Source organism: Triturus cristatus, chromosome 7 (genome assembly GCF_964204655.1).
Source record: "Triturus cristatus chromosome 7, aTriCri1.1, whole genome shotgun sequence".
Lineage (NCBI taxonomy): Eukaryota > Metazoa > Chordata > Amphibia > Caudata > Salamandridae > Triturus > Triturus cristatus.
In genome coordinates this window covers 539,594,430-539,620,720 of record NC_140590.1, presented here as the reverse complement: position 1 = coordinate 539,620,720, position 26,291 = coordinate 539,594,430, and positions in this window count along the sequence as shown.

Sequence of the window (26,291 nt, the reverse complement as noted above, 5' to 3'; positions counted from 1 at the left end):
CTGAGGCCCCGTTTATCATGGAGGCCGATGCCTGCGATGTGGAAGTAGGGGCGGTGTTGTCCCAACGTGACAAACGTAGAGGACAGTTACATCCGGTGGCCTTTTTGTCCAGGAAGTTGAATGCGGCTGAGCTCAATTATACAGTCGCAGAAAAGGAATTGTTGGCCATCAAGAAGGCCTTCCAGGAGTGGAGGCAGTATTTGGGGGGGGCTCAATATTCAGTCACTGTATACACAGACCACTGAAATTTACAATACATGAAAACGGCCAGGCAACTCACGCAAAGACAAATGCGTAGGATGTTATTCTTTGCTGAATATGACTTTGTCGTTACCTTCCGTCCTGGGCTCGAAAACCGAAAGGCGGACACGTTGTCACGAGAGGACGAGCTTGCCAGACCTCGAAAAGGCATCACAGAAGCAATTGTTAGTCGCAGTAAGGTGTTATGTGCTGTAATGATAGACCATTTTCTGGAAGAAATTGCAAAACATCGATCCCTGGCCTGGTGGCAAAGATGAGCTGATCAGGAAACTCACCGTACTCTCAAACATGGGTTGCCGTTGTATAGGAATAAACTGTATATGCCAGCACAACAACTTAGGCTAAAAGCATTCAATTGGTGTCACAACTCACTTCTGGCAGGCCATCCAATATGCACCAAAACATTACACCTGTTAAAACGACAATTCTGGTACGAAGGAATGGTTCAGGATGTAACCCAATAGGTGTCGCAGTGTGAGACATGTGCCCGTAATAAAAGTGAGCCAGTCAAGAACAAAGGAAAACTGATGCCTATGCCCACACCTTTGCAGCCCTGGGAAACCATCAGCATGGATTTCGTTCTTGGCCTACCTAAGGATCAGGGGTACGACGCCATACTGGTCGTGGTAGACAGTTTGACTAAGATGGGTCATTTCATTCCGTGCAAAAACGTACCTACAGCAGGACAGACCGCTCAGCTTTTGTTGTCCCACGTGGTTCGGTTACATGGGATCCCAAGTGTTATAGTGTCCGACAGAGGCCCATAATTCATTGCAAGGTTTTGGCGTATGTGGTGCATATCTACCAGCTTCCACCCACAGACTGATGGGCAGACGGAGAGGTTAAATCAGACACTCAAGAAATACCTCCGTTGCTATTCCAGGGAAGCAACCGACTCATGGATATCTTTACTGTGGTTGGCCGAATTGTCATACAACAACACGTGGCACTGTTCTATCAAAGAAACGCCCTTTAGAGCCAACAATGGATTCCATGCTAAAGTGTTACCATTGACAATCCCTAGTGATGTGGTTACTCAACCTACAGTGATGCAGCATATCAAAAGGCTACAAACTACGCATAAAAAGGTCCAGGCCAATTTGAAGCTGGCCAAACAGTCCTATAAAAATGAGAGGACAAACACAGGCTAGAGAGACCGTGCTATCAGCCGGGTGATCGCGTATGGTTGTCCACAAAGAACATCCGCTTCAGGGTTCGCAGTGTATTTCATCCTAAATTCATCGCCCCGTATACAGTGCTGCGCAGAATCAACCTATTCACCTATAAGCTCAAGCTACCTGCTTCACTAAGGATCCATTCCGTGTTCCACGTTAGCTTGTTGAAACCAGCGATGGGGGCCCGACATAGAGCGGTTCCTCCGGTGATCCAGGATGGGCAGTTGGAATATGAGTGTTGGACTCCCGGTACCGTCAAGGGCGGCTGTGGTACCTCATCTCCTGGAAGGGGTACCCCTCGGAGGATGATTCTTGGGAACCGAGCAGTAAGGTCCTCGCTCCTCGTGCGGTTCGCTGCTTTCACTCCCGCTACCCTGGCAAGCCTGGTCCTAGGAGGTGCATGGGAGGAGGGCGTTCTGTCAGGGTCTGACTCCTTGCACCTGCTATACGTTACGTTACGAGGAGCTGTACCACGTGAACTACAAGTCCCTGAAGGCCTTAGTGGAAGGGGCATCCTGGATCATTAAGCAAACTTGCACGATAGACAGCGTGCGTAGTTCCGAACGTGAGGGTCTGTGTTCCTCGAGGGTGCAGGTTTTGGATTCTTCCATCCTGGAACAAGGGGCAGTTGTAGCGGATTGCTGTGAGCTACGGCTGCCTGCTGGGTCACACAGGGCGAGACGTTGTTTAATTTTTGCCGACTAGCGGTTGGGATTTGAACCGGAGTCTGCAGGTTCTTGGCAGCTGGCACCGAGGGAAGCGCTCTAGCTGAGAGAGGTGCATCGGAGTTACTGGAGCCGTATCGTCTACGGCCAGGAAGTGGATCCAATGGCTGTTGGTGTCCATAGGCTGCTCGGACTCGAGTGACCTCTTGTCAGGGGAACGTCATTGGGCAAGAAAAGACATACGGCGAGACGCAACCCGGGAAGGTACTGTTGGCGGGCCCTCTGAATGCCTTTAACATTGTGTCTTTGCATACGGGGTTTGACAGTTAAGACTCCTGTATGTTTTATTTTCATTTTCAGTTCTATCCAAGGGGCCTATTCTTTTTCTAACCACATTAGTTACGAGTCTGGATTGTTTCATGGACTCGTGGATGGCTGTATTTGTTTTGATCTCCGTCTAAGGTTTCCTGGCGCTTGATCCTTACTAAACTCCTTGGAGCAAGGATTTTGGACATTGCTTTTCGGCTCCTCATAACCTTATTCTAGTGTGGTGACACTTACCTTATTTCTTCTTTGCTTATGTTTATTTTTTCCTGGAAACACGACAGCAAGGGTATGTATGTGTAAGGGAGGTGTTTATCTAGAAGTGAAGGTGGGCTGAATGCGGTGCTAACCTGTGTGCTTTATATTATAGGTAAATCCTCCTCCAGTTGCGAGCTGTATCACTACTGGGTAGAGAGTTTGATAGAGGAATACTGCGGCAGGTGGAACTTGTTTTGCACGTACTAGTCACTTTAGTGAGATCCTATGAGAGTAGTCAGAACTGTAGACCTTTATTAATCAATGTATTTTCTGTTTGCAGTTATCCCATTCCCCGCTGTTCCTACCCTAATTCCTTTCCCTCACTTGATCGCCTCAATACTCTGTGCATTATGTGTTAGAGTTGGGGATGTCAAGAGGTGGACCCCTTTGAGCATCGCCCAGATTCCAAAGAGTTCCTGTGGATGTGACAATATATATATAAACCACAGAAATCATTCAAGGTCAAAGAAATTGTAAGGTACCCATAATCAATCAGAAACAATTGTTACTGCAAAAAACATTTTTTTATTGAAAACATCATTATACAGAAAAGGGGATAGTTAAACAATACATTAAAGGTGCTTGCATGGTTACACAATAAATAAAAATGAAGACACAGATTATAATATAAAAGAAAAAACAATGGCAGAGGACAAAATGTTAAAAAATCCTATTTCCTTTTAGCCATTGGGCCTCCGAGACGATTGAGTCTTTTCTTTATTCCCATCATGGTGAGCAGTGCTTAATTAAACGCTGCTCCTGTCATGTCCTGACCGCATTGATGGTGGCTGGCAGGGTTGCATACTTGATTCACTTGGCAGGTAAGACAGAATATGCATGTTTTCTTGTGCCTTATCCTTTTAATGGTTTAAGTTATCGTTTGGTATCCAATTGGTTTACATGGTTTTTGCAAATCAGTCTTGACCCTGTGCCTCATGGGAAAAGTCCAGACCGAACTGCCAAGCCAGGTCCTCCCTGGGGAGGACCTGTTTCTGGCCATTACCCTTCATCAGCCAGGCTAGCTTGAATCCAGTGGCACAGCGAGCAAGGGACCCACGTCTGGGCATACACATCCCACTTAGCGTGAAAAGTGCAGTTCGGTCTGGACTGTTCCCATGAGGCACAGGGCCAAGACTGATTTGAATATGGCTGGGTCTAAACTGGGGTGGCATGGTGAGCAAAAGAACGATGGATTTAACCCAGATCTCTTGACTGGGGGTGAATGTATGATTTATTCAGCATTCCTTCCATCATTTGTTTGCGTAGCACTTTTCACCCTAAGTGGGATGGGTATGCCCAGCGTGGGTCCCTTGCTCACTGTGCCACTGGATTCAAGCTAGCCTGGCTGATGAAGGGTAATACCCAAAAACCGGTCCCAGGATGCTTGTTTCCGGTCCAGGGAGATCCTGGCTTGGCAGTTCGGTCTGGACTGTTCCCATGAGGCACAGGGCCAAGACTGATTTGAATATGGCTGGGTCTAAACTGGGGTGGCATGGTGAGCAAAAGAACGATGGATTTAACCCAGATCTCTTGACTGGGGGTGAATGTATGATTTATTCAGCATTCCTTCCATCATTTGTTTGCGTAGCACTTTTCACCCTAAGTGGGATGGGTATGCCCAGCGTGGGTCCCTTGCTCACTGTGCCACTGGATTCAAGCTAGCCTGGCTGATGAAGGGTAATACCCAAAAACCGGTCCCAGGATGCTTGTTTCCGGTCCAGGGAGAACCTGGCTTGGCAGTTCGGTCTGGACTGTTCCCATGAGGGACAGGGTCAAGACTGATTTGCATATGGCTGGGTCTAAACTGGGATGGCATGCGGAGCAAAAGAACATGGATTTAAGCCAGATCTCTTGACTGGGGGTAAATGTATGATTTATTCAGCATTCCGTCCATCATTTGTTTGCGAAGCACCTGAATCTTTTGCGGCTGGTGAGTTAAGTATTTCTTTATATCAGCATATGAAATGACTGAGTGGTAATCCTTGATTTCGTACTGATTATTTTTAATCTGTTGGTGATCAGGAGTCCAGATTTTGCACCACGATTCCAGTCGCCCCCATGTTCTGACTATGTCTGAATACATTTGATTCAGATAGCACAAGTAGGTTTTTTGTTGCTCTATGATGTTTGTGACCCCTGGGGGGTGCATTTCTGGGCTTTCATGGATTGTCCACTGGAGGTTAAGGTTGTTGTGGATTTCTATCCACAGTATTGGTAACATGCATGACACTGGTGTTTTATTCTGGTCTTTGTTAATTTTGTTAAAATATTTTTTGCTTTTTTTCTCTCCGTTTCTTGACTTACATGGCTGCTTATTAATTACCATGTTATTTATTAGTTTGAAGTACTTGACAGTGAGCTTTCTTTTGTCTTGTGCTTTGCATTACATTGATTAAATCAGATTGCTTGGCTTTGGTACCCATTTAAAAAATCCATCCTCCCACCCTCCTCCCTTCTCCCTTCTCTCCTTTTCCTAGATTGGTTGCTCGAAATTTTGATGTTTGTCCTGATGATGACCTTATAAAATATATAAGTTAAAACGCCATTGACGCTTGTCCTTTGCATATCTTGATCAGGAAGCATTCATTGCAAATGTTGTTCCTGTGATCTTTTGGACCTGTTTTAACATTTTGTCCTCTGCCATTGTTTTTTTGTTTACGTTATAATTTGTGTCTTCGTTATTATTTATTGTGTAACCGTGCAACCACCTTTTATGCATTGTTTAACTATCCCCTTTTCTGTATAATGATGTTTTCAGTAAAACATATTTTTTGCAGTAACATTTGTTTCTGATTGATTATGGGTTCCTTTCAATATTTTCAACCTTGTATGATTTCTGTGGTTTATAAATACATTTTTAAATCTTTCTGTATTTATGCATAATTGTAACAGTTTGTTGCTTTTTATGTGATTATTTCTTCAAACCATTGTAGCTGTTACAATATTAAAACTACATGTGGCACAATTTTGTGTTTCTGATCGCAAGATGTGTGGAAAGGTTTATACGAGGAAAAACCAAACAATAATTCCTCCTGGTCAGAACAGGTGGTTATCATTGTTAATCTTATTATAAATTATCGGACACCCTTCAATATACATTTTAATATGTGTTATTATCGTACAATTTTCCAATGACACTGTATTTTCATTCAGATTTTACAATGTACATTTTCTGGCCATGAACTTATTTTACACAATAGCCTATATGTGTGAATATGTAATATTTTTTCAATATTATTAATAATTATTTCAATTCATATTGTTCTTCATTTACTTGGATCAATAATTGCATATTAATAAGCACGTTGTTTGAAAATTACTTTTCTTCTGTTGCCAAGACATCATTATAGAAGACCTTTTAACTTTAGTGTCCTTACAAATAATTATGTAATTAAGTTAAACAATTTATTCATTAATTCCAAAAAGATAGATTAATCGTATCAAGAAATCATCAATCGATGAAAAACAAATTACACGTATGATACACTCTGAAAAAGATTTATAAAACCTAAATTACAAAGTTATATACAATCTTCTGTTGTCAATAACTTTAACCATCATGATGTCACCTCCAAAAAGTAAAATTAATTATATGCATTTTTATGAAAAATGTTTTTACAGTGGAAACAATGATGAAACTGAACGCAACATGTCACAGCCACTGGTCGTAAAGGCGTCTTTTCTTATTTATTGCCTGACCTGTGATATTGGGAGACTGGTCAGAACTACTCCAAAGCCTGGTAGTTGATTAATGTTGGGAGGTTGCTACTGAGCTTCCATTGAGGTGAGTTTTACTGCTTTCAGTGCTGGATGATGTAGTTAAAATGAATATGTGTACATGGTAACCAGTTCCTTTTTGTACAGCTCTTGTGTACCTTTCTATAGCAGTACAAAATGAAGGTAATCTGTTTCTTGGGTCATTGGAAGTGATGTCAGCACTGGTTTCCTATAAAACGCCTTGAAGTGCGATCCTCCATCTGTCTCAGCATTCGAGGATCCACCTTTGTTGCGTGTTTTTTGCTCACTGCGCTTTATTTCCTTATTTTTGCTATCCGTGTTCTGGTTAGAATTCTTGATCTAGGATTTTTGCTAGCCTTTTCTTCTGAGTTCTTCTTCTGTTAGGATTTTGTTTGTTTATTATTTCTGTTTATGTTGTGCATATCTTTAGAAGTTTTTTTCTGCAACCCTTTTACTGTTTTCTCTCTTAGGTGCCTCTGTGTTGCCTCTGCCAACTTGGAGAACTTTCTCGATGCCTTGGTTGGTGTCACTTCACCTTCCTCTCAGTGAATCGGGAGGACAGTGGTGAGACTACTGAGGGAAGGTGAGCATATAATCCCTTTTTCAAGAAGAAGAAGGTGGTAAAGGAAATGTGACCATTAAAACGCGCTGATATTGAAAAGCTCAGTCCGTAGTAGAGCAACCAGGAGCCTCAGAATTCACTAGAGCATCTATGGTGAGTGGCCATTCTCCAGTTGCCAGGAATTTTTGCAAGAAGAATTGAACCCTAGGGATGACAGGCATAGAATTCTCAGAAATGCTCGCCATAGTTCTGTCCTCTAGCAATGAGCAAACTTGTTTCTCAACAGCCGGGGAATTGCTTCACATAATGGCTGGAGATGCCACAGCATAAATAAAGATTGCCTCCTCTGAAGAAAAGGTCTTCTTTAAGGCCCTCACTTGCATCAATTGTATCTGTTCTCGAATCTTCCAGACGCTTGAGGACACTGGGCGTATGTCAACAACAATGGGACACCCCTCATTTCTCAATCATTGGATCTGTGCCTCAATCAAGTGTGCTCTCTATCAGTCAGTTACTATAGCAGGTCTCTCTATCATTGGATCTGTGCCTCAATCAAGCGTGCTCTCTATCAGTCAGTTACTATAGCAGGGCTCTCTATCATTGGATCAGTGCCTCAATCAAGCGTGCGCTCTATCAGTCAGGTACTATAGCAGGGCTCTCTAGCATTGGATCTGTGCCTCAATCAAGCGTGCACTCTATCAGTCAGTTACTATAGCAGGGCTCTCTATCATTGGATCTATGCCTCAATCAAGCGTGCGCTCTATCAGTCAGTTACTATAGCAGGGCTCTCTATCATTGGATCTATGCCTCAATCAAGCGTGCGCTCTATCAGTCAGTTACTATAGCAGGGCTCGCTATCATTGGATCAGTGCCTCAATCAAGCGTGCGCTCTGTCAGTCAGTTACTATAGCAGGCCTCTCTATCATTGGATCTGTGCCTCAATCAAGCGTGCTCTCTATCAGTCAGTTACTATAGCAGGTCTCTCTATCATTGGATCTGTGCCTCAATCAAGCGTGCTCTCTATCAGTCAGTTACTATAGGAGGGCTCTCTATCATTGGATCTGTGCCTCAATCAAGCGTGCTCTCTATCAGTCAGTTACTATAGCAGGGCTCTCTATCATTGGATCTGTGCCTCAATCAAGCGTGCTCTCTATCAGTCAGTTACTATAGGAGGGCTCTCTATCATTGGATCTGTGCCTCAATCAAGGGTGCTCTCTATCAGTCAGTTACTATAGCAGGTCTCTCTATCATTGGATCTGTGCCTCAATCAAGCGTGCTCTCTATCAGTCAGTTACTATAGGAGGGCTCTCTATCATTGGATCTGTGCCTCAATCAAGCGTGCTCTCTATCAGTCAGTTACTATAGCAGGGCTCTCTATCATTGGATCTGTGCCTCAATCAAGAGTGCTCTCTATAAGTCAGTTACTATAGCAGGTCTCTCTATCATTGGATCTGTGCCTCAATCAAGTGTGCGCTCTATCAGTCAGTTACTACAGCAGGTCCAGCTTGAGGAGGAGTTGGGGTTTAAAGTTGATTAACATGGTTCAAAATGAATGCCCATTCCTAACTGGCCATACAACATCCAGGAGGAGTGTGAACTCACTATTCTACATTCCTTCTAGAGGAGAAGCCAGTGGATCTGATCAGACATAAGCTATTTCTTGTTCTTAGGGCAAATGTGGTGTTGGTTGAGGTATTCAGTAGAATAAGCATATGGTTGTCGAAGTGTGTATGCGAACCACATGATATTAACAAATGTTTTTCCAAGTACAGTTATGAACTGTTGCACTGCATGTAATCAAAACCATTGAAGAATACTGTATAATATTAAAGGCAGCTCTTTGAGCAAGCAGTATATAACAATTCAGAGTGTGGTTTCGCAGTTTCCCTATCAAATGAAATGATATTGCAGGTTAGGAGAAGCATTGCGTTTCTTCCAAAAATGCGGAGTGGGAAATACCAAGAGTGTGAGCAGGTGCATCAGATATAATGCCAGAGGTCTCTTGGTAATGTCAATACCACAGCCAAACTAAAAGTCTTCACTGGACTTTAGACATCAGTGCTGCAACAGTGCAGATCAATTTCAGCTGTGCCGTCAGGTGCCTTTGTTTCTCTCTCTTGTTCCTATCCCGTTGCTTGTAACCTGCATGTTTTTGTGTTTTCACTGTAAGGCTGGCGGTGGCTTGGAGACGTGTGGACACTTGCATCACTCTTGTTGGACCTTGAAAATTATTCGGTGCCTCTTTACTGCTCCCGCCTCCTTGGTCGCCCGCCCTATGTGCTTATTGGGCCAGTGAACAAAGAAAGGATCGGACCTGAGTACACTGGCATCATGGCGTCAGTTTCTTGCTCTTGCTTCCCCACTCCCACAACACCACATTCTTAGAGGACTAGATAGATTTTCAGGGGTTCGTACTGCCTAATGCCCAGGACCTTTGTTAGGCAGCAAAGGAGCAGAAAGACGTCGAAAACAAAGAACCAAGGATCCCAATAGCCACCTGTCGTATCAGTTTTAAACCTGGTGTTAGAACGACACTCAGTACAATACTTGTAACCTTACTCACTCAGGTGGAATATAAACTGAGGAAGATGGAAAAGGCATTCTACTCTTAGATGGTTACGGGAGGCAAGGCACGGACGGAGACAGAAAAAGAATGTCTAAGAATCGAACGAAGGAAGTGAAAGGATGACCAGGACACGAGGAGGAAAGAGGACGAGATTGAACAAGAAGATAAACCTTTGACCAGGGATAAGAACCAGTTTGCAGGACACAGTCCGCGATACCTTTGATGGCATGTGGCATACAGTGATGCCTAACAAGACCTTACCAGACCAGGAGACCTGAAGCTGGAACAGATGCTTAAGGGAAGCACAGATGGGAAGGCTAGGCTCGGTCTTTCCCCAGGTCATGCTCTTAGGACGGACCACATCTGCTGGTGAGTCAATGACTCCTAAATGGTTGATAATAGGGTCACTTTGTGGGGAAAAGAGTTTTTTGCTCTCTCAATCAGTCTGGGAAAAGGGACAACCATCCTAGCTTAGACACTTAAAAAAACTACGCATATAAAGAAGTAAGTATAGTTATTTATTTGCTTTGCTTTATGTTAACTAAAGCACACATACCTTTTAGGGAACTTTAAAGTCTCCTTGTGATGCAGGTAAAATCCCACAGTAGCAAGCTGTAACAGGAAAAAATAGGTGGTGGAATGAGAATGCTGGACTTATTGAAACTGACAATACAACTAAAACTCGGGAATATAAAATAACTTAGGGCCACACTTGGGTTTGGCAGACAAATCATTGCTTCTCTGTTATTGATCTGTCTGGCAGTTAACCATGTGCCCTATGTGGAGTTTGGCTTTATGGTGTTGGTGGGCCTACAGCGGTCCCACCGCATCCGAGGTTCCAAGTACTTTGTCAAGCTGACAGCGGTCTGCCAGCCGTATTCAGATGTTGCGGCAATAGACAGGAGACCGCAGCGGCCTTCTCTGCTGGCTAATGGTACTCCGTCACCGTCATGCTGGTGGGTTTGTGCCGAGTCAAGCCGATTTAGATTTTCCCGTTGTGCTGGTGGTGTCCTGACGGCGGTTTGCTGATGGATTGAGTTCCTGTTGAAGAGGAGACTGATAAGTACAACTTGATGATGTGTCAATAAACATATGTGTAATGTTTGCATGAAAAACATACGTAGGCAATGCGTTATGTCTCTGTGTTACATAGTGCATGCCACACACAACATACAAAAACTATTGAATGAACACCCACAGGACCCACTATCACAACACCCCCAAGCACCATGGCAACAAATATTTTTTTTAAGTATCGATACAGGTGTGTTCACTTTACCTTGATAAGTAGGAAAAGGAACACTACTGCATTTCATATAAGAAAAATATTGCATGTAAGAGCAACGCAGAAGTACCACGAGGCAACAGCAATTGTCAACAGACGATACATAGTACAATTGTACAAGTAGCTTACCATAGTTCTCGGCGACAATAGAGTCATTTGGCGTTGTTGTAGAGTTGAAGCAGCAAAGGAGGGACCTGGACGATGGGGTATAAGACAGAAACTGTAGTGGACAGCAGGAAAAGACACATTTTCTTCTATTCCACCAACTTGAAGTAGGAGGGATTCCTGCCACAGTTGCCACAGCAGAAAGGCATACTGTTAACGGGATGGTGGGAATCCTGTCCGGAGTCCTGCCAACACTTGCATCTGCCTATGCCGACATTAATGCAGTTGAAAATTCCTGGAAGAGTCGGCAGGATTCTGGCGGTCTTCTGTCTATGGACACGCCAACATCTAAATACGGCTGGCGGACTGCCAAGTCAGCGGGTGGGAAGGCCAGTGAAATAGCAACTGTGGGTCCTGATCCACTAATATCCTACTTCTCTTGCCCATATCATCTCTCTGAGTAAGCACTGGACCACCCTGCCTAGCTATATTGGGGATCATGTGCTAAAGGGGTATACTAGGTGCTCAATTTTGGATGCAACAGTACAGAGCTACAAGGACAGCAGAAATAAAAAGCCCCAATGGACACAATTGGAGTCAGATAGCCCGTTTGGCCTGTGATTCCCAAACCCTAATCTCCAGCTCCCAGATTTTCCTCTACTATTCTGAAGGTTTTACAAATTCTGGGAACTGTTAGTAACTGACATTAATGATGGAATGTGACATGTATTCTCAATGCTACTAAGCTTCACAGAAACTATGTTCAAACAGCCACAATCAGCTGGATTATTGCAGACAACAAACCTGATTGTGTCTTTGACAGACGGAGTAGTGACTATTGGGATGGCAGAGAACATTATCTTTGGCATCCACATGGTACTCCATCCATCAAATTTAGAGATAATCACCAGCCCAGCGGTCATCTCTGTAACTTGAACAAGACCGCCATCAAAGCGATTCCCTGCAAGGTAATGTTTTGGTGGATGGCCGCCTTCGATTTTGGCGGCCCTCCACCAAACTCTTCACTATTTTGTGTTTGTCAGAAACAAACTCACAAGGAGGGGGTTTGTTTCTAGAAATCAAAAAGACCTGATGACATACACACACTCTTGATTTTCTTGTGGGGTGTGAAGGGGGTCATTTTTTGTTTCTGTCCATCACTGCCATGTTTTACTGTAGGCGATGGACAGAAAAAAAGACATTACGCTGTCTACCCTAAATAAGGTGTGTGGTGTAATGCCATTCATCCGACGGCTCCTTGGGCCTGCCCATCTCTAAATGAGGCAGGTGAGCAGACAGATTAGCGGACAGGGTTCACCTGTACAGGTTTCAACATTACAAAAACGTCTGGAGATTGGGGTTGTATAACTGTGAGAATTATACTTTGGCATAGCATATCGTATTTCACTGAGATGTTCATATTGTAGAGTTGGAGGAAGATCTCTTTGATGTCAATATTTAATTTGAGGCATCGTTGTATTACAGTTCCTTGAATATATTATAGTTTCATGTTTCATAAACTATGTTTCTATGTTTACAGGGAAGCATTTCTTTGTTCTTATTGTGACCTTATACTTCTGGAAATGTGTTTGCCACATGATTAACTAATTAGTTGTAGTTTGAGGATTTAACATCATCAGGTTGTAGTAGCTGTTCAATTGTGTGACAATCATATTATTTAGAAAATATGGGGCAGCTCAGATGCCCTGACGGGTTTAGAACACACTCAGGGAAGTCCTATTTATTGTCATATTTAAATTATTAGATAGTAATGGTTGCCACTGAGTAGTTATATTTCAGTCACACTTCCAACGAAAACACATTTTTGGATTTTCTTTTAACTTTAGCCCCCATAGAAGGCACTGGCTGAGTGTAGTCAATCAAGGTCCGGGGTGCTAGATTTCATACAGTTTGGCACTTGGGGAAAAAAATTAAGGGATTGGGGCGATCGAAAAAGATATGCGTTTTGCTGTTTTAGGTCCCATGTGAAATGTTGCTCGCCTCATTAGCTAAAACTTGAAATGATTGTAAAACTTCAGTCAGAAAGCATGCTTTTCATGGTTTGGTGCAAATCCTGGTGGGCTTAAAAGGCTGTATATGTCTTGTCTGTTGGAAGATATTTGTTGATTCACTTTTAACTTTTGCACGTTTGACAGATATGTCTGAATCTTGCCAAATATTTAATTTGTTGAGATTACTTCTGGTATTTTCAAATTCGTGCCCATCTATTAAAGAGACCAGAGTTGAAATGGAGCACCAAAAAGGTGTTCATTTGCTAATAAGTTTGACAATATCATAAATCTGCACACAAAGGATTTGTTTTCTATTGGCATGATGGGTTTTGTGTCGATTCAATAAGGGGGGTGGTGCCAACGTTAAAGGAGGGGGCAATAACATTTTCATTTGTCTATAACTTTGAGGCCATTAGATGAATCCGCTTCAAATGTGTCATGCAGTTAGCAAGTTAAACCCAGTGTAGGTGTTTCAGGTTTCATGCAGATTCAATGAGTTGGGGAGGGAATACTTAAGGGGGGGAATGGTGGGGGGGGGAGGGTGGTTCCACAACATTTTGGATTTACCAATAACTTTGACATCTTTTGATGAATCTGCTCTAAATCTGGCAAGTCAAGTCAAGTCAAAAATACTTTTATTAATTCTTTAAAAATCATAAAAGGATGGCGAACCATCATAAAATTCTAGTTCTAAACATTATGTAAACATATGTATATAAAAGATATAATTATGTAAAAAGTTGTTATTATTATTATTATTATTATTATTATTTTTTTTGGGTATCGTTTTGAAACATTGATCTGGAAGAAATCATTGGAAAAGGGAGCCATGATCACAGTAGAAAGTCCATCAAAAAGTTAAATGTTTGCTTGTCATGAAGAAATTTTGTCCAATTCTTTTGCTGCTACTTTCCAAAATTTTATAGCACTGCAGGAGAGTGGAGTTGAGAACCATCCAAGACACCTGATGACTGCAATTCTACATGTTCTGATCTGTTCTTTCTTTAAGATCTCCCGAAGAATGGATTTACGTGTTTTCAATAAAATGGGGCATATGCATAATAAGTGTAATAATGACTCCTCCCCTTGACAGCAAAGGCGACATTCCTTCGATGGCCATACGTATTTCCATTGCGGGGTTAAATCTTTTGAGGGGAATGAACCCAGTCTTAGTAACATCAAGTAATGCTTTTTATAGTAAGAAATATGTTCAGTCAGATACCGTTGCGGTTTTAGCCTCTGGTATGTCTGAATCACGGCCCAGGCGTGATGTTTTTTAGAAAAAGACTTTTTGTCAGTTAATAGGGAGTTGCTCTTGATTGCGGAATTTGCCGCGTTTTTAAATCCAGGATACGTTATTGGTGTTGATCAGACCTCCTCTAGCTGTAACGCCGACAAGGATTCCTGCAGTATTCTCGTCGTTGAGTTGGCATGTCTAGCTTGACTTTCGATCTCAACCCAACAACGATGGGCTAGGGTGTTATCTTCTGCCTCCCTCATCGTCCAATAGTACTTCACTAAAGCACCTTGTCTGGCCATGATCTGGTTTTTTAATCCAAATTCTAGACGGATTTGGTCTTGTGAGATGTGTAGCGGAATTGTAAACAGTCTTTTGAAGAATACGGATTATGCTGTATTTAGGGTAGTTGCATCTTTGGTATTCAGGATTTCTGAACCGTACGAGATGGAAGGCAAACATTTTGCAGCGATCACTTGAAGCAGGTGGCTAGTAGAACAACCTGTGAGCTTTTTTTTCAAAACTTTAAAGGCGAACAGCAGTTGTTTTGCTTTTATGCTTCCTTGTTCCATGTGTTGTTTAAAGTTTAACTTGCTATTGAGCAGAAAGCCTAAGTATTTATAGGAAGTTACGCAGGCCAAACGTTGTTCGCCCAATTTCCAGGAAAAGGAGTACCTGGACGAGATTTTGTTATGTTTTGAAAAACGCATTACTTTTGTCTTTTGATGATTGATCGTAAGTTGGTTGGAGTTGGTATAGGCTCCTAGTCCCGTGATCCGTTTCTGCAGGCCAGCTGGTGTTTGTGCTAGTAGTACTATATCATCTGCATACTGAAGGCATGGCGTTGGTATTTTGCCCAGTTTTGGGGGGTCAGCTGGAATTGACTGAAGGTGTTTGTCGAGATCTGACGTGTAGATATTAAACAAGCAGGGCGCTAAAACGCAACCTTGTTTTAGCCCGTTCAGAGTTGAAATCTTACCGGTGACCCTTAACCCGTCTCCTTTCTTAATTTGCACCCAGGTGTTAGAATACAGATTGATGATGGCCTCCAGGAGTCTAGGCGGAACCCCCCAGGCCTGCATCTTAGCCCATAGAGCGGCTCTTGAAACTTTATCAAAGGCCGCCTTAAGGTCCACGAAGCAGGCATACAGGGGCCTTGATTTTTTGAAGGCCTGATTGGCTAAGAGAGTGACAGCAGTGATGTTCGTCAAGGTGCCCATCCCCGCCCGAAATCCAGTTTGCGTAGGAGGTATTTGGTTTTTAGACTAACCCAGACCTCTAGATCTGCTAAGAGGTTAGATGCGTAAATTTTCGCCTCTACATCTATTAATGCGATCAGTTAAAGGGGTCCGAACGTGGACCCGACCTGTAGATTGGGGTAAGGATACTTCCTCTCCAGGACTCGGGGATCAGACAATCTGCTGTGACTTTGGAATAAAAGGGAGTCAGGACTTGAGACCAGAATACGGGGTCATGTCGGAACAAGGCATTTGGTAGGCCGTTTGGGCCAGGGGCTCCCTCCGATTTTAAGTTCTTTATTATTTTTAGCACTTGAATTTCTGTAAATAGCACTGAATCCCCAGGCAGTTCGAGGTTATTGGTACCATTGACTAGGTCTCGGCCTCCTGCCTCCTTCGCTGTTTGTTCTTCGCAGTTTGAGGCTGGTCGGGGTACAACTTAGTTGTAAAGGAGTTCAATGTGGGCTCTCCATGTAGCCTCCAGTATTTCCGAATGGAGATGTTGAGTCCGGCCATTGGTTAGTTTCCTAGTTTGTGCAATTAACGGCAGAAGTTCCTGATGGTTTTCTGGACCCCGGGATCGTAATTGCCTGAGGTATTTATTTAGTAGTTGTTTTTGTTTCCTCAGATTATTATTGAATCAAACAGCCCCTTTTGAGTTTCCGGCTTGGCGGGCATGGGTATTTTTAGAAAATATGTTGTTAATTTAAAAAATAAAAGACTCCCAAGCTTTTATGGTTAGTGTTTCAAGGTTGGATTTTTCCAAAAGACTGGTATAGGTGTTTTCGATGGCCTTGATGTTGTTCTTATTCCAGTGAAGGCGTTTTAAATTATTGCATTGTGTTAGAAATGATAGTGCTTTTACTTTCGCTGAAATTTTAAAGGCTATTAATAATGTAAAGGATTGTGGCTGATGGTCGCTTTCAGCCCTATCTTTTATCTGAAAGTTCGTAATGTGCGAGAGAAGGTCACAATCTATAATGGTATAGTCTATGATGGAACGTGTTTTTTGTGTAACCCTAGTGTATGCTGCGGGTTGGTCGGAAGGACCTTGGCCATTAAGTATGCACATTGAGAGGTCTTTCAAGCGAGATGCGCATTTCTTGCCAAAAGTGTCCTGACGATTGGGGGCTTGTGTGGGCCCCTTTGTTCCATTACTCCTTTCATGTAGTAAGTTCATATTGAAGTCGCCCGACAAAATGATTTTGGCATCCGGATAGGCGAGTTTTAATGTTTTTATTGAGGTAATTAGTTGTTCAATTCTTAACTTCTTTTTTTTAGATGCAGGATGAATGTAGATATTGAGGATGAGCAGGGTGAAGGTCTCTGGGACATCTATTTTAACGCACAACGTCCAGGAACTGTCTAAGTCTACGATAGAAGCCTGCCATGGAATTTCTGTGGAAATAAAAGTAGAGAGTCCTCCTTTTGCTCTTCCATGTCTGGAGGCTTTTTTAGCTGGATTCAGAAATTCTTTAAAACCTGTTATGGGGGATGGAGTTGTTTGCCAGGATTCTTGGAAAAGGAGAATATTATATTGTGTGATAAAATTCATGAAATCTGGGTCTTCTGATTTTGAGTGAAGGCCGTGCACGTTCCAGGAACAAATGGTACATTCTTGAAGCGATTGGGAGGCTTGTGTTGAAGATGTTCATGCCTTTCCCAGGGATATGCCTTCTCTTTTTAATGCCCAAGATGTCGAAGGTTTGCCAGCTTCGGGGTACTCAAGAGTGATAGTAATTTTCCTGGCCTGGTGCTCTTTATCCCTCGTTTGACTTTGATAATCTGGGCCTTTTGCTCCTTTTAGGAGACTCGTGGTGTTAGAAGGTGGTTGTAATGGGCTCGGATAACGCGGGGGTATTAACTTTTTTAGCTCTATTCCCCGTTTGCCAAATGTGTCCTTCTGCTGCCAGATGAGGTCAACATGCATTTTGTTAGTAAATGTAGCAATTGTGGCTTCCTGACCAGTGGAACACAGATTTTGTTTAAATTCAATGCTTTCGATGTCGTTGGTGTTTATGTTGTTTAAGGATGGGAGAGCTTTGAATAATTTTAATAAGACAGTTCTATTTAATACGTCGTGCATTCCCCTTGAGACATATTGTGGGTTGAAGACGACTTTGTTGTTAGCTGGCGGATCATTCTCCAATTCATTATCCAAGGTTTTTTCCATATGTTTCACTACTGTTGGTTCTCGTAGGATCTGAGGTGGGTTGCGAGTTTCTGGTTTGTTATTTTGTTGGTTAATTGCGCCACCCCCGTTTGTTTCCGCAAGTCGCCTTACGACAGTGCCGGTTTCTTCTATCAAGGTGGACGGACCCTGATTTGTTTTCCTTTCTATCAACTTGAGAGAACTCACTGGTGCTTGTGTTGCCTGAGTTTTGGAGTTGTTTTTTCCCTCCCCAGCTCCATTTTTGAATAAGCTGTATAGTTTCCTTGGCGGAGACGAATCCCTTAGATTTTGATTCAGTGTATTAGACATGCTTGGTGAATTTGGGGAAAAGATTGATTGCTCCTTGGGGGTTACTGCTTCCGTACTGCCATGGGCTGTATCTGCTCTAAATCTGGCAAACTTTCAGCAGGTTTAGCTTTTTGTTCGTGTTAAGTTTTGAGCAGATCAGCCGGGGACGGAATACAAGTTTAATTCACAAATAGCTCTGGCGATGTTTGATAAATCGATGTGAAATTTGGCAGACAACAAATTAAGCCCAATGCAAAGCCAGCCAGGCCCTGTGACCACCCATTGCTCTGCGCGGCTGAAGAAGGTTAGGCATAGGGTCCTGTTAAGGCAGAGTGTAGTGCAGACTGGGTACATGGCAGATCAATTCTCGATATCGTAACCCGTGCGAGTCACTGAAAAACACAAACGTAAAGGGTATTTATCGTGCAACTAACACAAAACAGAAAAAGCCCTGAAATTCACCACTTAGACTGTGCACAATCATAACTCGAAGCCGTGTACCACTGAGTCAATGGCAAGTAAAAATATAGAGCAAGATACATATATATAGAGGTATGTGTATATGTATATGTTGAAAGGATCAATATAGCCGGACTGCTTCGCCGGCGTGCGCCCCACTCTCCGTGGGTCCTCTGTAGGCCAGAAGGAGTGCGGTGTTATTTTGGATATCTCTCTCTCTCTCTCTCTCTCTCTCTCTCTCTCTCTCTCTCTCTCTATATATATATATATATATATATATATATATATATATATATATATATATATATATATATATATATATATATATATATATATAGTTATAGTTAGGACCGTGTTTCCATAGGAAATCCGCAACATTCTATTTGGAATAACTTTGGCGCCGGTTGACGAATCCTCGCAAAATTTTCAAAATAGGTGGGGCGCTCCGCTCCGCTCCTACCCTGAAAGTCTCGGGGGGATTCGTCAAGCGGGGGCTGAGAAAAAAGGGGGGTCCCAAAACACGTTTTCCCCATGCAATTTTCCATAGGGACCTTTAGTCCAAGGTACAGCCCGAACGGCTGAACAGAATTACTTGAAATTTGGCAGAGAGGTAGTCCTCAGCTCAGGGATGTGCCTTTTGCATATATGGAGTCAATCTGTTCAGTAGTTCCTGAGAAAATTGCAGTTAAAAGCACATACATATCTATAGCCGCACACCGTGCGAGCACCGTGCGAGCACCCTAACGTGCGCGAGCGTAATTCTGATTGGTGGTTACATGTTAGTCAACGTTCGAATCGGTCGAAATCAGGAAGTGTCAGCCGCCATTTTGTTTGTTTTCAGTGCGAGAGTGAAAAAGGACGGTGGCGAACGTGAAAAGGGGGGCAGGGTAGAGAGTTCCTGACCCCCTAGCCTTTGTCAGGGGGTCCCTGAAGGACCCCGAAGGCAGAAAAAAACATTGACATTTTTTTTTTAAATCGCAGGGGTGGGCGCACCGTGCGCGCACGGTGAAAAACCAAAAATAAATAAATAATTTTTTACATTTTTTTAATACGTAGTTATTGTAAAATAAGTATATACAAAAATATTAATACATACATAACTTAGCATTTAAAAAACCGTAAAAATTCACTGAAAAAAACATAGGTTTCACACACGTTATAGTTAGGAATTAGCATTTAAAAAACCTTGCAAATTCACTTAAAAAACCATAGGTTTCAAGCATGTTATAGTTAGGTGGATATTTCACTCGTAAAAAACCAATGAAATTCTCCCGTTATAGTTAGTTCACATAACTATAACTCGCACGGCCGCCACTCTATCACAAGGATGATGTCATCAGGGATGTCATGAGTGATGCCACTGATCATGTAATGAGTGATGTAATATGTGACGTCATCAGCAGTGGATTGCGGGCGCGCGAGTTATAGTTATCTGAACTAACTATAACGGGGGAATTTCATTGGTTTTTTACGAGTGAAATATCCACCTAACTATAACATGTGTGAAACCTATGGTTTTTTAAGTAAAAATATATATATATATATAATTATTTTTTTTCAAATCACATTTCTAGCTTGGTGTACATATTAGACTCTGCCACAAGAGGGCAGTGAATGATTGTCTAAACTGACTGTTTTTCACATTGTCTTTGACCGTAAAGCGTTGCATCACTGATATAAAAGCAAATGTGAAAACAAATCAAGCATGTCTGCTGTATTTTACTGCGTAAATAGACCTGCTACGCCGGGTATTGAGGGCTGCTGCTGGTTTCTGCCCATATCCTGACAGTAATGTGTACTACACTCTTTGTGTACATCTAGGAGCTCACTTTGTCAGATTGTTGATAGGGCAGTATATTGCACATATATTCAGATTTAGGGGCTTGTTCAGGGGTGTCTCCTAGTCAGGATTGGGCATTGAAATCTGAGATCCTCCCCCAAAAATTGTCAATCAACGATATGCTTAAATATTTCAAAGCTGTCATTTGGTCTATGTATAGAGGGCTACTTTCAGCTAATCCTGGAGACCAGCAGCAAAACACCCGAGATCGATATGCAAATGCTTTAGATCCTTAGTAAAAACCTGATTTCCATAATCTATCAGGTGTCAAGCATAGGCTCAAGCACACGACACACGATGACTGTTTCACAAAGCACAATGCACAGACATTTTTTTGTGCAAGCCAATGGCAAAATGGAAATCTGAACCAGGATATTTTGTTGGATTTGTAAGTATAATGAGGCCCCTAAGAAACGATTATAGTGAAACGTAGCGCTCCCATCCTGGTTCCAAAGGTGGGATGTTGTGAATTCCTCATGATGCATGATGTAGCTATTACAGAATTAATGCTTCATTTTAGCATATAGTAAAAATTGATTAATATCTTGTGCATTTGCATTGTGCATTGATCAAATGAGTGCATCAACCAACCACGCTAACACTCTAAGTTGATGTTTGCATTTTTTGGTGTTTGTAAGGGAATGCCTCTTTATGCATGATCACCCTCAAAGTTTTGGAATGATGCTGCTGATTTTCCGACTCTGAGAGTACACTGAGGCCTGGTAGTCAGACATCCGTGACAGTGTTCTTACACTTTACACAGTGGCGGCTTCTCCGCTAAGGCGGAGGAGCGTCGCCCCACTGAACAAAGGGAAAAATAACATGATAATACCTATTGTTATTATCATGTTTTTTTTCCTATAGCTGTCAGTGGCTCTCGGGTGGGGCGTAGCTGGCCAGAGTGGAGGATGAGTGGTGTGCACTCCTTAAGGAACATGCACAGGCTTCTTGTTCCAGTCTGAGCGACGATCCACCGCACTCAGACCACGTTGTGATTGGCTCAGGGAAGCCTGTGTGCAGGGTGCTTACTGCTGCTGGCCGGGAGTCTGCAGGAAGATGACGGAGGACGCAGGAGAGGAGGCAGCAGGCTGGCGGGCCGGCTGTTCCAGGTAAGTGGGCTTTTTTAAAAAAAATTTTTGTTCTTACCTTCAGGCCCCCCTCCTCCCCACCCGTGTCCAGTAGCAGCCGCTACTTTTTTTCCAAAGTATATGTTGAATTGGCCACTTCCAATTGGCATACGTTAACTTACTTATAAGTCACTAGTATATGGTCCCAAAGGTACTTAAGGCCTGTAAATTAAAATGCCCCCTCCAGGGCTGCAACACTGATTGTGCCACCTGAAATTGACAAACCACAAAATGTCTCCCAGCCCACCACAGTAACAGCCTGGAAGAGCAGTTTTAAACTACTACTTCGGCTTTGCTATCTAAACCAATGACAAAGCCCCCTCTTCCCTAAACCATATATATAGGCCTCCCTAAGGAAGGCCTAGTGAGCCCTAAGGCAGGGAGGTGTATATTATTAAGTGGGACATGAACTTTAATGTGCCATAATAGTAAAGCTACCAAATTGTTGTTTTACTATGGAAAAGCTAGTAGCTGCATTGGCTAGTACAGCTTTACAGGCTCACATCTCAGCTCTGCGGACTTCTGAATGGAACTACTAAAATGGGCACTCCAGTGTATCAAATTAATTACAGCATTAAATCTGACTTCGTACCGAAGTCACATTTTATGTCACTTTTAAGGAAAAGCAACTTTTAGAAAGTTGCCAATCTGTTGCCCAGTTTATTTGGTGGCCATTCACAGTTGTTGGCCACCAGACAGCCTTCTGCCTTCCTGAGGCGTGCCATAGATGGAGGTGTTACCTCCCCCTTGCAGGAAGCCACACAGGGTGTTGGCCCAAAAGGCAAGCTTCAAAGGAGAATCCACCTTTTGTTGGCAAATGGCGATGACCCTCGAGGAGAGCTGCCCCTTTGTTCAGGGAGCTGGGCTGATGGTGAGAGCACAGAGGGGAAACCACTGCCAAATAATGTTTTCCGTGGGCGTGTGGCTCACAGGTGACCACACCTCTAGGGTGGGCTTTCAAGCTGTTAACAGCAAGGTCATGGTGGTGTCTAAAAATCATAACAATATTATCTAATTTTATAAATTGGTGTCTATTTTCTTTAGTGTTGTGTGACTTTCTTATTCTGTTGTTTGGTGCGTCTAAATGCTTTACACGAGTTCCTTTGTCTTAGCCTTGCTGCTCAAGCCACAGCTATCCAATGTTGAGTAAGATGGTTTTGTGAGCGTATTATACAGTGAGGTCATGCAACCACACCGTATAATACACCTCAATTCTCAGTGTTAAATTGGAAAGTAATTCAAAGACAGTGCAGTTCAGTTTGTGCTTGTTATATCTTTGATTAAGAAGGCTTTGGCAGTCATTCAAGGAATATGAAGCTGCGAAAGGCTGGGATTTTAGCCAATATTATTTGGACATGTGCAAAAGCACCCTTCAGTATGAAGAGCTTCATATGATTTATAGAATGTGTTCCAAATGCTTATATAATGGGAAAGTTAAAAGTTGTTACTAAAGTTCAAAGCACTGTCCTAGAGAATGCAATGATAAGTCATCCCTTTTAATTTGGAATTTTAAAAGGAAAAGATGTATTCACAGGCAAGTGAAGTTGGTATTTCCCAAATCTGGTTTGCTAAGGGCTGAGAATGAGATAATTGAGTTTATATTTAAGTCAATAACATGCAGTTAGGTGTACATTTTCAGTCAGGAAGATTGGTCTTGATCTTATATATAAGCACCTGTTTTTTTTACCGAGATAGAGAGAGATCTCTAAGTACTGGATGGGAAAGTCTGGATCTGTTATTGGCGCATTGTCAGGGTTCACGGGAGGTTTCCTCCGCGTAATTCGGAACCCACCACTGTTATACCATCTTCTCGGTTAAACCGAGTGATGGAATTCATGGGGCTCTCAGTTGACGTATTTGTTGGCGCCGCTGGATTTCCAATATGGCCGCTGACGCATTCATGGGTCAGCGTTCTAGTCTTTATTGAATTCTAACGCAGCAGGTGAGGCGCGCCTGTCAACGTTCTCGAGCGCACTTCACCAGAGAAATTATCGAGGCAACACTTACCTCACCGTCGTGGAAGTTAGGGTAGGTCGCGTCGAGGATTTTCGTCGTGTTAATCTTCGACGGTCACCATACATACTCAGGTTAGTGTATCTTGATTGGTAACTAGAAAAGTATGAAGAATCTCTTCCTGACAGAAAGTAGGGAAGTCCGAATTCTAGTTAAGAAGGACAATGAGTAGTTCGGAGTCCGCTGACAATTCTGAGTTTATTCCGCAGGAGGAATAAGACTCTCTCAGAGAATTCTTAGATTAAACCAGAACAACGCGAACCCAACCTCGCACTGTCCTTGTTTAATTCCATTTGGGTCAAAAGACAGATAGTGCATTCAGACTTGGAGCTTCCGAGTAATCTACCATAGTATCTAAGTAGCGAACAGTACCTCAGACATTACAGAGAATTAGGTTACTAAACTAGGAAGTCTATTTACGTCTCGCTTACAGTTATCTGCTCCTGAATGCTGAAGTTCAACGATAAAAGTACAATATGCTCACGGCTAGAAAATGAAGTAAGTTAACAGTTACATAGCAACAGTGTAGTTATACATGACAGATAAGATTCACGATACTCACCTTTTAATTCTATTTCCAAGACCCGACACCACCTTCACTCCTGTAAGAAAAGAAGAAGAAGAAAGGGTTAGCAAGAGCCAGAGCAAGTCAGTTGTTACACACTCAAGCAACTGAGAAATAGAAGAGAGGTTTGGCCCTGAATACCTCCTGGTAAGATAAGCTAATTTATTACCTCATATACAGTAAGTTAAGGCTTAAAGAATTGAGTAGTGAACAAATGTTAATTGTTGCAGAATCGTTTCTCTACAACGACGAAGATATCCAGGGCTGTCTCTTCTCTGTCCAATTCCCCTTTCCCCCGTTGACACTTACCCGTTGAGAGTTATACATATTCTCGCGGGAACGTTCCGATGGGGGCATTGGGAAATTAGCATCATTCTGCTCCCGTGTTAGTTGAAGACTGTAAACGCTCCTGATAGAGTGAAGTGCCCACGTTGTCATCAACACCTGAGCAGAATGGCGGAAGGGTTAGATCTAAAAAATTTGAGTGAAATACTTGGAAATATACAAAGGGATCTAGGAGCTGTTAGAGAGGAGAATCAAATCTTAAGACAGGAGATACTGGGTATTAAGGGAAGGGAGACCATTTCTGGAACAAGTGTAAAATCCACAACTTTTGAAACTCTAGGACAAAACATAAGTTCTAGCTCTGTACCCTTGGGTACCACTCAGGTTGTGCACTCCTTGTCCCCAGTAATTCCCCTTGCTCCTCCGGAGCGATTTAATGGAGACACCCAAAAGGCCCAGATTTTTCTGACTCAGTGCTCCCTACATTTTATGTGCCGACCTGCGATTTTCCCTGATGCTCAATCTCGGGTAGCGTTCATTCTATCTTATCTTAGTGGGGACGCTGCCTCCTGGTCAATGCCCTTAGTAACACAAGATGGTCCAATCCTTTACAATCTCGAAGACTTTAAGAAAGAATTTCTTCGTATATTCGATAGGAGAAAAGCTTCACAGGCCACGGATAATGAATTACTAGAGCTTCGTCAGGGTAATAGAGAATTGGTAGCTTATTTGGCTCAATTCAATAAGTTGGTAGTGGAGACGAATTGGCCAATGAGTAAAAGAGCAGCAGTGTTTTACAGGGGATTGAAAGATGAACTAAAAGATGCCCTGTCTCAGGTTCCAAATCGACCCTCTGAAATCTCAGCCTTAATAGACCTGGTGTTAGAGATTGATTATCGCCTAAATGAAAGAAAAGGAGAAAGAAGAAGGGATTTTAAATCAAATGTCCCTCGGTTTGATCGAATCAAGTCAGAATCAACACGAACTGTTGAGCAAACCACTGGAGAGGAACCTATGCAGATAGGTGCCATTAGAGGCCCATTGTCGAAGGAAGAAAAAGAAAAAAGACGTCTGAATAAGCTATGTATGTACTGTGGAGGAAGTGGTCACTTGGTTAAGGCCTGTCTGAAGAGACCTAAGATACAAAACAAGGAGAAGGAAAACTCTCAGCACCACCAGTAGGCGGAGTTGGACTGGTGGATGTAAGTAAAGACACAACTCCAGTGCATCATCAACTGGCGAACACCTTACAAGTCTCCACACCTCACCTGACCTTAGCCGTTACCTTGAAATTTCGAACAGTGATCTTGAAGGAAATCGCAATCATGATAGACTCCGGGGCAACTGGTAATTTTTGCGATCAAAAATTTGCAGTTCAGATAGGTTTACTGGCAATTAAAAAGGAGAAGAGCGAAAGGGTTAAGGCAGTTGATGGGTCAGACTTAACTTCAGGACCAATAACCAGCCACACTGAATCTGTACAGATAATTACCAAGGAGGGCCATCAAGAACTAATGCAGTTTGATCTAATAGATGCTCCTCAATTTCAATTCATTTTAGGAATTCCATGGCTCACAGAACACAATCCGTCAATTGATTGGGGGGCCAGAACCATAGCCTTAGATTCAGAATATTGTGCCAAACATTGTTTCTCTGAACCAGACACACTAGCTGAAAAAAGTGTGGCCGCGCAACTTTGAGACAATGGACGGACAGTATGCGTAATTCAAACTACTAAAATTCCTGAAAACCTTCAGGATTTCAAGGATGTTTTTGACGAAGCTGAAGCAGAAAGATTACCTCCACATCGGTCTTATGACTGCAAGATAGACCTGGAACCGGGGGCGAATTTACCATGCAGTCGAGTTTACGCCCTCACTGAAAAGGAGAATCTTCATCTAAAGGAATACTTAGCGAAAAATCTGGAAAACGGTTTCATTAGACCTTCCCAGTCACCAGTATCCTCTCCTCTCTTCTTCGTGCCCAAGAAAGGAGGAGATCTTCGAACCTGTATAGACTTTCGAGCAATCAATAGAATAACAATAAAGAATCGTTACCCTTTACCTCTGATCTCTGTGTTGATTGACCAAGTTAAAGAAGCCAAGATTTACACCC